We start from the raw sequence: 13,262 nt of genomic DNA, 5'->3' as shown, positions 1-13,262 counted from the left end.
GATGAAGTGACTTTAAGGCCTGTTCACACCAACACAGACATTTGGCACAAAAATATTTAGTGCTTTCTCCTTTCAGACCAATGCGAAACAAATTTAAAAAAGGCAGATGGGCTGAATGAAAACGCAACTCTATTGTAATTTATATTTGTTTTGTAGTCAAATATATCCAGTAGAGAACAAACTGTTCTCTTCATACAGTAAATCCTGGTATAAATTATGGTATAAATAAAGGCCTGGGGTTGGAGGAGATGGTGTGACGAGGCAGGATCAGGACGAATGCTGTAAATGTCAGAAAGCTTAGAGGACGATAACATTCTTTCCCTTGGGTTCACGGCTGGATGGACTTTATAGTCCTGGATCATCTGCTCTCCTGTGCTGAGTGAGATTGAGAGCGCTCGAGTGATAAATTCAGGCTCTGTAAATCTACACGGCTTTTATTTACTGTACAGTTCCTCAATAATACTATCCAGAGCCTCCTGTGAGACCCAGTGTGTGTGTTTACGTCGGGGAGTTTATTTGATGTAGCGGTGTGATTTTTACCAGACAAATGTCACTCCGTCTGAACAGATGACAGCATGCCGTGGTTTCCCATCGGAGTTGGGTGGTTGATGCATCTGAAACAAAACAGAAGAGGCCCAGTCAGAATTGTGGCACTGAATCAACAAGTAAAGTGATCATAGAAGTCAAATGTCAAAGACATTTTGTTCGCATTTTTATAATTGATCTTTAGGACTGACTCTCATGTGGCAAACTCTCGTCTGTTTATCTGGTGCATCTACACTACCGTTCAATAGTTTGGGGTTGGTATTGTTTTTGAAAGTCTATTCTATTAATCAAGGCTTTTAAAAAATGTGAAATATTATTCCAATCTAAAATAACTGTTTTACAAGTGAATATCTGTTAAACTGTAATTCATTTCTGTGATGCGCAGCTGAATTTTCAACATCATTACTCCAGTCTTCAGAGTCACATGATCTTCAGAAATAATTCTAATATTCTGATTTGCTGCTCAAGAAACATTTCTGATTATTATCAATGTTGAAAACAGTTGTGCTGCATAATATTTACGTAGAAACCACAATAAATTTTATTTTTCAGGATTCACAGATGAATAGAAAGTTCAAAAGAACAGCATTTATTTTTAAATATAAATGTTTTAACATTATACATGTCTTTACTGTCACTTTTGACAGTAATTTGCTAATTTGAATTTACTAATGTTTTAAGGTAAGTGGTTCCAATCAATTTATTTTAGCTACATTAAAATAAACAAATTTAGTTGACTATTTTTTTTTTTATGTAGCTAAACTAAAATGTTTGCAACCACTTACCTTAAGAAAATTATGTAAAAAAAAAAATAATATTCAGTGCAGAAAGACCAACATATTGCAGGTTTTTCATTGTTTGTCTCCTGACACAGTTGGAAAAAGTGCAACCAGCACTAACGCCATGACATATAAGTCATAATATCAGCTAAAATGCTTGTTGATAAACTTGATAAACCCAATTAATATGCATTTTACTACTACTACTACTACCATAATACAGAAAACAACTCACATCTCATCCCTACAATCCTCCACAGCCGTCCAATCTTTCTCCATCTCTGACATCACAGCTGTCTCAGAGACAACAGAGCCTCCCTCTTTTATTCCGAACAGATGGAAAAACAAATAACAGATCCAGCATGATTCTGAAGCCAAGCAGAACCAGCCCTCCACTCCCTGTGACATGTCAATTATCACCGATATATATCTCTTTCCTTTAATCGCTCCAAACAGAGGTAGCTCTCCTATCGCTTCTTTTTAAATAGCCGTGGCTGTTTACTTTCGTACCTGAATGAATGATATTTACCTGGAAAAGAACAAATCCTTATAAAACACTTGAATCGTGTTTGCTCTTAGACTAAAATGATCAGTACTTTTTTGTAGGAGAATTTGAGCTGAAGTTCACACATGTACAGCATCCAACCACCAAACCACTGAACATAAGAACATCTCCAGAGGGTTAAAGGAAATGTAAGTGAAGACAAAAACCGTTGCTATTCAAAGCAATAAAAACAACACTAAACCTTACCAGAACAGAGCAGAGTGGCATGCATTTCATAGGAATAGGATTTAAAAAACACCTCAGTGAACTAGACATGTTAAGTACATTTTATATCAAACCATACTTGAATTATGTGGTTGCATCCACAATTTCAAACAGGCCCTATCTACCAGTATAAGTTTGGGGTAAGATTAATTGGTTAAGGTTGGTTGGTTAAGATTGGTTGGTTGGTTAAGATTGTTTGGTTAAGATTGGTTGGTTGGTTGGTTGGTTGGTTACGATTGGTTGGTTGGTTGGTTAAGATCGGTTGGTTAGTTGGTTGGTTGGTTAAGATTGGTTGGTTGGTTGGTTGGTTGGTTAAGATTGGTTAAGGTTGGTTAAGGTTGGTTGGTTAAGGTTGGTTAAGGTAGGTTAAGATTGGTTGGTTGGTTAAGGTTGGTTGGTTGGTTGGTTAAGATCGGTTGGTTAGTTGGTTGGTTGGTTAAGATTGGTTGGTTGGTTGGTTGGTTGGTTAAGATTGGTTGGTTGGTTGGTTAAGATTGGTTGGTAGGTTAAGGATGGTTGGTTGGTTTTAAGATTGGTTGGTTGGTTGGTTGGTTAAGATTGGTTGTATGGTTGGTTAAGGTTGGTTGGTTGGTAGGTTAAGGATGGTTGGTTGGTTAAGATTGGTTGGTTGGTTAAGGTTGGTTAGATTGATTGGTTGGTTGGTTTAAAAATAAATGTAGAACTTTTCTTCAGCAAGGACAAATTAAATAGATCAAAAGTGAGAGTAAAGACATTCTTAAGGTTACAAAAGACTTCTATTTCAAATAAATGTTGCTCTTTTGAACTTTCTATTTATTAAATAATCCTGGAAAAAAATTCTCATAGTTTCCACACACACACACAAAAAAAAATATTCATCAGCACAACCGTTTTCAACATTGATAATAATCAGAAATGTTTCTCGTGCAGCAAATCAGCATATTAGAATGATTTCTGAAGATCATGTGACACTGAAGACTGAAGTAATGATGCTGAAAATTCAGCTTTGATCACAGAAATAAAATACATTTTAAACTATAAATCACATAGAAAACAGCCATTTTAAATTCAAATAATTTTCACAATATTACTGATTTTATTGTTTTATTTTTGATCAAATAAATGCAACCTTGGTGAACATAAAGGGTCTTCTTTTAGAAACATTTTTTAAAAAATCTTACCAACCCCACACTTTAGAACAGCTGTATATTATAATATGTCAGATTATGGATCAGAAAGTTGGCTTCTTTTGGAATGATTTTCATTGGCAGTGACAAATATACAAATTAACTGGCCAAGTTTGGCCTGAAATGCGAGTTGCTCAATATTAACAGTTATTTTTATTAAACCTGCCGATAATCAGAACATCTTGTGATGCATCTGATGTATAAACAGGGTAAAATATTTTGATATAATGCAAACAAAACAAAACAAAAAAACATTCTCATACTGACTTACACAATAATCATATTCACATATAAATACTTCATCACTAAACACTCAGAATAACCAATTATTGGCAGCAGAATCATCTCTGAACACACTCACCTTCACGCCTCACTAGCAGATGGTGTTTAATGCCTCATTGATCAATTACAGTCATTTTAATAACTATCTTCTGTAAGAATGGACATTATTCCTGGAAACAAATGACTCATCTCATGACTCATAGGGGAAACAGCAAAAGTAGTTATAAGAGGGAAAATCATTGTTTTTTTAAGAAAACAAGACAATGAACGTGATTTGGAAACCTGGCTGTGTCTCCTGACTTCTGACAGTCAAAGCAAATGGGAGTTAAATAACAAAATCTGATGAATTCTTAACAAAGAACAGAATTCTCTTTTTCAAGACAAAAACAATGTGAAGTAAAACTGGCACACATTAGCGAACTGCTCGCCCAGCTGCAGATCAATGACAGAAGATGACCGTCTCACTACGGAAAACTTTTCAATAACATTAAATCCAGAAGAACTTAGGAAAGGACTTGACTTTTCAATGTCAAGAACCCCAAATATGATCCTTTTGCAAATGTACAGTAATATAATTATATGCTCAGATGAATGAATGTGTTCATACAACCTCTTACTAGTTAATATTTAGTCTGTCTCTATTTTAATTGGTTTTAATTAAACATATCGTTGCTCTTTTGTTGATTTTGATTGCTTCCATCAAAGTCACTTTGGATAAAAGCGTCTGCTAAATGACTAAATGTAAATATTTATTTATTTATTTATTTATTTATTTATTTATCCTTTATTTAGCCAGGAAAAAAATCCCATTGAGATATAATAATCTCTTCTTCCAGGGAGACCTGGTCAAAATATAATGCATATAATGCATTAATTAACGTTAACTAATGAACCTTATTGTAAAGAGTAACCTATTTTTTTTTTTTTTGTGGGGGGGGGGTTATCTTTTGCTTTAAACAAACAAACAAACAAACAAACAAATAAATGTTTTAGAATGTAATGATTCCATTTTAACGCACTCTTCACATTATGAATGTTCCTCATAATTTTCACTTCCTAGCTTATATGGCACAATCAAATTTGGTATAAAATTTCCTGTGAATCAAATTTCACAATATGCTAGTAAATTTCACAAATGTGAAACATGAAATTCTTATGTAGAAAAATGTAAACAGTATTTCCTTTTAAACATGTACTCAAATAATTGTTAATGTTTTATTTACTACTTAAAAATCATTTATATGATGTATATTCATTTTCGTAGCCTGTCCATTGTTTGGAGGACAAGATTGGACAGTATGTGGAATATTTTCTTTCTTTTTTTTTAATAAAAAGTGGCTTTTTATCCAATTAATCAGCTTATTTAATGATCAAAATAATCACTGGTTGCTGCCCAAATTCAATTATTTGGAGTAAAATAGAACTTCAAAAATAGAAGTAATTCAAATCTCTTCCTCCTCCAAACATTCAGAACCTAGAAAAGTCCAAAAAGCAGTATGAAATGGAAAATATCCAGTTCATTAAATGTTTAAAATTGATTGTCTTAAACATAAAAAAAACATGTTAACTTTGAAGGTCATTAAACTTCATTTTTCCACCGCCTCCTTGCAGCCTCACTGCAAACAGATCCAGATGGACACCCGGTGGAATTTTATCAACAGATTTGGCATCATCTTTCCTACTTGTTCTCTAAATTATGTCAGAATTTTCATAGAAAAGCAATTTTGAAACCAAATAGAGCTGTAATATCTCTTGGTCCCAAAACAATGGTCTATAGTTATCTTTGTTTATAGAATCCCTGGCAGATTCTATTTGAGAAAAACCTAATGAAGTCTTTGGTATTTGGACCAAATCATATCAGCATCGCTTGTGAGGGATGAACTATAAGTGAGGGAGTCAAGCAATGAAAAATAAGTAAATAAGTAAATAAAAATCAATTACATTTTGGGGGGAATCAAAAAATAAATAAATGAATAAAAATAAATGTACAAATTTATAAAATTAAATAAAATATTAAATTATAAGCATTGCAATCAATAAAATGAAGACCCTTAAAACAGACCATCAAACATCATCTCTTTGTAACCTCATCCTTTTTAATAATGCTTGTCTGATATGATGCAATGCTGATGTTACTCTGATGAGGGTGTGTGTTTCATCAGTTTCCATTTTCCAACTTTATTAAAACGCTCTTCCACAAACAGACATTCTTACAGTGTCTGGAACATCTAAGCGGGCTTCATCTTGGGATCGGGGCGTGTAGGACAACAGGGTGTTGGGATATGAGGGTGCGTTTGGTGAATTCAGTACTTAAAAGAATTTAATCATTTAAACAAGAAATTTTTACAAATTGCTTTTGTATGAGTCCATGTATCCTTTTATGAATACATTATTTAAAACAGCTAAGCCATGGATTAAGTCTATAGTCTTGTTTTTGAAAGCTGAACAAGCTTACTTGATTTATAATATAATATACATGTAATATAATATAATATAATATAATATAATATAATATAATATAATATAATATAATATAATATAATATAAATAAATAATTATATTTTTAATTAAATTGTACAAAAATACAAAAAAAAAATAAAAAAAAAAAAAATCTTAAAAAATAATACAATAAAATATAAAATAAAAAATAAAAAATAATATAATATAATATAATATAATATAATATAATATAATATAATATAATATATACATCACTTTACATTATGTGATATATATATATATATATATATATATATATATATATATATTCATTTATCAAAATATACCACAAAATAATTTCCACAAATCTATCCTAAAAAAAAAAAAAAAACACCACATCAATAATAATATAATGATATAAATTATATAAATTACATTATTTCATATTTTAAAATTGAATATCACAAATTAATTGGCATCCAGTGCTCCTGAAAGGCTGAAAAAGTGCCCATCTCATTATTATCACAGAGAAACTATTGACGTATGTCTTCGAATCTAGTGTAAATCAAAAACTTTAACATCACATTCATGTGACGTTTCCTCAATGTTAAATAATTTGTTATTTTTTTTTAATTTCCGAAAACAATTTGGAAAAAGTACCATTCATCTTGTGCAAAACATATTTGTTAGTGTCTCAAAACACTTTTTTCACTGCCCTTTAAAGACGTGGCGTGTGATTAGAACATTGAGCACTTTGTTATGGTCCCAGATGGCTGTGGTTCACTGGAATTACATCATGAATTGATAGGGATCATTCAAGAAAGGGTACGCGCTAATGCTACCTGCTACAGAGAGAAACGGAGATAAACATTTCTGGCTGCTTAAAATACAAGCCGTACAGTACGCAAACCAGCCCACGGGAGCACTGAAAGACAGTCCATCCTGATGGAACGGCACCTGACCGGATCATCCCAGACAATGTAATACACACTTTTATAACACGACAAAAAAGACACCATAAAATGCTTCCAAAACAAATCATTCTATTGAACCAATGTACAAGTGAACTGATTCACTAAAATGAATCAGATGAATCAAATTTTTATGAAAATATTTACTGTCATGCTACTAAAAGTTATTACAATACCATTAGTTAGCTATTCCACTGGTTCTGCCTTTGCTGTAAGTCATTGTGTTTATTTCCTCTGCTGCAGATGGAAAAGACAACAGTCTTTATGAGCTATCTGTATGGCTTACGTCTTCTTCTAGAAATCTTCATTGCCTCAGCTCTCATGCTGATATTTAAGACGACAGGTAGAGAGCATGCAATCACAGAAACACTCACATGCCAAACAGCATCCTAATGAGGAAGAAGTCCTCTGTCTGAGGTAATGTTTCCTGGCCAGAAGAACTATCTGTAGAGATTGTGTGCAATGGTTCTCCCCTTAACATTCAACCCAGTCGAACCCTAGACGAACCTTACCCAATTGCGTTCGAAAATAACATACCACCTACACTATACTTAACCAACAGGGTTATTAAAAACAAACATGATATAAAACACATTTGCTGAATTTATCTTGCTTATACAAGTGTTTGAGCTCTTTTATCGTGACTCGTGTTTCACAGGAGTGCTTCACATCACAAGTGTAATGCTGTACCGGGTGTGCTACCAAGCAAGTTTACTATGTCAGAAAAGCCAGACATATTGAGCTGGTTACATGACTCAAAATTCAAAATGCATTTGTTTCCAAATCGTGCACTATGATAGAAGTTTTTTGAGGAATTTTCATAGTATTGTGCAAGGAATTGTGCAAGTCTGTAACCGAAAATCTGCCCCGTTATCACAATGTGTGAAAACTAGGGGTGTGACGAGATCCACCAGTGACGAGATTCACCAGTGGTATGTAATGTAAGGTATGTAAGATATTATGTTCACATCAGGCAAGTGGCCGCATGATAAGCGGGAAAATTATGTTTGATTTGAGTAAAACTAGCATCATATCACAACACAGAACTGTAAAGGTATTCACAGCAACCCGTCAAAATAAAATTCCGGTTTGAAATAACGACAATAGAATGTACACAGCCTACTACTACTACTAAAATGAAACAAACGTTATTTTAAAGGAATAATCACACAACATTTCTTCCTTGTTTTAATTTTAATAATAAATCCCCTTTTGTTTGACAAAAAAATTAAGTTTGCTTAATTTTCAATAATTAAATTAGAAATGATGAAATTAATGTTTTATGCCTTCATTTGATAACCAGAAAAACGTAAATACACAGAATTTCTGAGGGGAAAAAAAATAATTAATAAGGCCACTTTAAGAAAAAAAAAAAGAATAAATTAAGTTGTGTTATGCATTCAAATAGTTAGACATGCTAAAACACAGAATTTGGTAACAATAAAAAAATATAAATAATATGGTGAGAAAAAATAAAACATTTCATAGGGCCCTAAACATGTATTTTTTGTTAAACTTTTAATAAATTGATGTGAAAATGTATATACTATTAAAAAGGAGTTGAGAAAAATTAAATGGAAAAAAAAATATTATTAAAGTGTAAATCAGTTTACTAAATAATAAAACTTGACTGACTGCTACTTTAAAGGGATATTATTAGTGTTGTTTATTATTTATTTTTATGTATACTATATAATTTGTGCAATTACTTGCCTGTCAGTTGAGTTTGTGGCAAAACCTTTTACAGTGTTTACATGTTGTTTATACCTGCATAAAATTTATTAAAATAGATGTTTAATTTCATAAAGTACAATTTGACTTCAAAATGAACCTACATTTATTTATTTATTTATTTATTTTATTTATTTTTTTTGCATTTTGTGTTTTTCAGTTGAATAAAAGAGGATTTCTTTAAAAAAAAGTCTAAAAATCTAATCTCGTCTTGTTCTCGTGAACCCAGTCTCGTGTCTCGTCTCATCTCGTGGGATAAGTGTCTCGTCACACCCCTAGTGGAAACTAATAAAAGTTGCCACAATTCAGTTGGGAACTGAATTGTATGTACAGTTGGGAACTGAATTGTATGTACAGGTATGTTTTGCAAAAATGTAGGCAGAGACACGTTTTTCCAATAAGCCTGGGTTGCGAATATCTCCTGTTAGTTTTTGCTTACACTGGCAGCTTGGCAGTAAGCGCCTTCGAATTTCGCCAAAAGACAGTATCTTAGCAGGCAGCATAACTAAGTTTCCGACCTTTTGAAACAGATCTCGTATTGGGAGTGCATCTATGATGCTGCACTAGGTTTTGGAACAGATCAAGCCTCGCTTGGCAATCCTCTCAGCCTAGTAAAAGACATTTCAAAGATCATGTAATTGGTAAAAACGAACCCTATCCCACTGCGCACGTTTGCCAGTGCGCATCCACAGGGCGAGATCTTTTATGCGGAGCGTTAGCAAGAGTTTATCCCTGATCGGGTTTTAATGTTAGAGGCTTGCATGGAAAGTGGAGGAGGTGGGGGTTAGAAACAGCTCTGTGGGAGTCTTTTGCAATTAGTAACTATTCCACACATCTGGAAACATCTGTCACAGGGGAATTATCTCTTGCTTCTGGGAACAGACCTTGCAGGCCAAACGCATATGTTTTCCAAATGCACGTGCACACACACACACACACACACACACACACACACACACACACACACACACACACACAAATCGCATAAATACATAACTGCTAGTCAGCCTGACATAAATTCATATTTAAGTATATTTAGCAAAACATGTTGTCGGAATAGTTTAGGGGTTTTATAAATACATTTGAATATAAATTTACTCAACTCCATTTTTTAATTTATTTGGGAATGCAAAGCCACTAAAAATATTGCAAGTGCCAACTTTCTCTCACTTACACACACAACATAGACAAATATCAACTCATTATAAGCCTGTGTGTAAAATGAAGCAAAAAAAAAATAATACTTTTCCTTTCCAGTCCTCTTTTAATCCAATTTTCAAATTATAAAAATCTGGTGCCATGATGTTTCGGATATTAGAGTGGGGCTGAGGCATTCAAGCCTTTTCATTAAAAGTTAATTAAAGTGTTTATTTATTTCCATTTGGCTTCAAAGAAAGGGACTTGAATCAGGAATCAATGAATTAAAAAGCTTAATTATACTACAAATTAAAAGCAGTGTTGCACTCAAAGATCTTGAAGAGAGCGCCACATACGAAATATGAGGTGAAGATAAATATGCCGTCGAGCAGCATCTCTGGAGCAACATCAATCCTGCTAACTGACCAGTATCCTCTAAACATGTCCAGCATGGGCTCAAACAAGTGTAAAACCACTCGCTCGCTCCACTTCAGAGTAACCTTTAACCTAAATCCTAAAACGTGGAATGTTTCAGTTTTGAAGGCCGAAACTGAATGTTGCACACGATTATGCAATCCGATCTAAAACGAGTCAACTCTTTAACATGATCCCACTCTCTTCTTTTTCCAAACCCCAAAGCCGGAGGCTCCACATGAGTACAGATTGGTCCCGATGAAACTCTGCCCCCGGGAACGCTGTGTGTGTGTGTGTGTGTGTGTGTGTGTGTGTGTGTGTGTGTGTGCGTGTGTGCGCGCTTGCTTTACTGGACCAGGATAAGGCCTATTCTCAGTATGCATGTAAATGAGTGGGTCAAATTCCAGGCCCAGGGATTTGTTGGAGACACAAGGGTAAGGTCTGGGCCAGGACTATGTCAATAATTCAACCCCGACCACAAGGTCTCTTCCGCCTCCCAACTGCCTGTTTAAGACGGTTCTCTCGTTCTGTCCGCCATAACAAACACAGAGTGAGAAGTACAAAAACACATGCAAAAATGAATCAACACACACGCACAGACTCGCATAAACAAACTGTGATTCACTTATATGCAAATAAATACCTTTTAAGAGACAAAAAATAAATAAAAAATGTGGAATGAATTGTCTCACATTGACTTTCTATGCCAACCCCCAAAACATAAACACATTCCCACATACACATGCCGCAATACCTCATCTGAATTGCTAGAATCAAACAAAAGTGGACAGGGACGAAGATGGTGGTCTGCAAAAAAATTTTCCATCTGATGTAATATTTCTGTTTCTAATAACATAAATATAATATAATATAATATAATATAATATAATATAATATAATATAATATAATATAATATAATATAATATAATATAATATAATAAATTAAGTTATACAGTATAGATAGCACTACTACTGAAATGGGGCCAGCATTCCAAAGCCTAAACTTAACCGTTGAGAGAATCTATCAAAGACTAGCCAATCAACATCAGGGCAATTTCTAATAAATTACAAAAAAATAAAAAATGAATAAAAATAAATAAATGAAACAACACAAAGGATAGAAAACAAAACAACACAAAACAGGAAACAAAACAATAATAAAATAAAATAAAACAACAAAACAAAACATGCATTTAACACAAAACAGAAAGGGGAAAAAAGCATGAAACAAAACAAAAAACAATACATGAAACAAAACACAACAAACACATGAAACAAAAAACAAAATGTGTAAAAACATGAAACAAAACATTTTTAAAAAACTATAGCTAACATGCATCTAGGCATCTTTATTGAGTGTTTGTCACAAACTGAATCAAATTAAAAGGTTTAGGCCTAATATTTAATAAGACACCTGATTCAAACTGAAAGTGTAAAGGGATTAATATCCCCCCATAAAGTGTACAGCCTGTGAAAACAAACACATGTACTCTCAGAGCTAATGCAAGTACAAAAGCACACATGGATAGAAGCAATGCATGAAGACAGATGCACAGTCCTGCAAATCAGTGTCAAGTGCAGTTTCTTTCTTCGTCTAGACTAAATACATATTTATAAATGTGCATGCATGCACGCTTTAACATCAGGCCCAAAGAAAGCAGACTCCTGAAACCAGAGCCAGCAAGGTGCAAGAACGTTTTTCTGGGGACACCCAAATGAATAGCCAAATAAGCAAACAGTAATTCAAGCTAATGTGGACTAAAGCACAGAGTTCAGACCATATACCACGAATAAACTCTTCTCAGTTACAGCAGCGAGGAAGGTAGGGAGGTCTAGCAGTTGTTAAGGATGTCTGTTCTCCCCTTGAGCCACCGGATCAATGACTATCCCCCTTCGCTCTGTTTGACTTGGAGTCCGACTCTGGACTGCAGATGCTGATGAGACCAGGCTTTGAGCTGGACCCAGAAACCTGCAGGAAACCGACAGGCCCTCCTCGCTGCTCAAATCATGTGCATCATGAGCTTTTGTTGTCTTGAACTTACTGAAGTTGACAGGTTTTATTTAACTTCTTGTCATAAACACAATAAACACAAATCCATTTGGTCAGGATCCTCTGCCAAAAAAGTAAAAAGTAAATTTCAGTAATGTGCTAAAGCAAAACATTGAGTGAATTTGTGACCTTTATACTCTTTGTGCCTATTGTGCTTGTGCAAACCGTGAAACCTCAACTCACACGCAAAGAAAATGCATAATTACTAGGACTTTGAAATATATGCGAACAGAGATGTTCATACAGACAGTGATTCACCGCAACAAAGCAACTGAACATTCATTTTCAATGAGAGTTGTGTTTTGTCAGCGACAGACACCACTGGCGCAGTGACAAAGTTGAGCTCAACATTATGCAAATGAGGCAGAATACTGCAGCGACTGGGAAAATGACATTTTTTGTCCTATCTATTAATTTATAATAATAATAATATTAATAAATAAATAGTAAAAGTAATAGTAAAATATTAATTTTGCTTGTTTATGTTCAATTAAGACATAACGTGTTATGTTAACATGAATACTCACTACAATAAAATGCAATAAACCACAAAAGAAAATAAAAATGAATAAAAACTCAGGCATTCATTCATTCATGCATTCATTAATTCAATAATTCATTCACAGAATAAAATAAAATAAAATAAAATAAAATAAAATAAAATAAAATAAAATAAAATAAAATAAAATAAAATAAAATAAAATAAAATAAAATAAAATAAAAAGGACTGACAAAAAATCTTTTATCAGGACCTGGATAAAAATGCTCATTTCAAAGAAAAAATCTAAGAAAAATCTCTCAGAAAGAGATTTTTGCATTTAAAGTTTTCATATATTTGCTAAAATAAGTATCAAAATATATTTATGTAAATAAATTTTGTACCAAAATATTTTTTGCCCATTTTTTGTAAATGTTTGAAAATATATTTTAAAAAATATAAATATATTTATATTTCAACCATACTTGTTATTAAAAAT

The 13,262-nt window shown here is 33.3% G+C and overlaps 1 long non-coding RNA gene across 2 annotated transcripts in view; it reads right to left on the bottom strand.

The window, feature by feature from the left end:
* Positions 1–13,262, bottom strand: part of LOC122139052 — a 112,220-nt gene that overhangs the window by 58,233 nt on the left and 40,725 nt on the right. For both annotated transcript variants that reach the window (XR_006155952.1, XR_006155953.1), the window contains exon 2: positions 541–614. This is a non-coding gene — a long non-coding RNA (uncharacterized LOC122139052). The remainder of the gene's footprint in view (positions 1–540; positions 615–13,262) is intronic.

This window comes from Cyprinus carpio, chromosome B12 (assembly GCF_018340385.1).
Source record: "Cyprinus carpio isolate SPL01 chromosome B12, ASM1834038v1, whole genome shotgun sequence".
NCBI classification, from domain to species: domain Eukaryota; kingdom Metazoa; phylum Chordata; class Actinopteri; order Cypriniformes; family Cyprinidae; genus Cyprinus; species Cyprinus carpio.
Note: the sequence above shows the minus strand (reverse complement) of the source record. Positions and strands in the feature narration are given on the sequence as shown.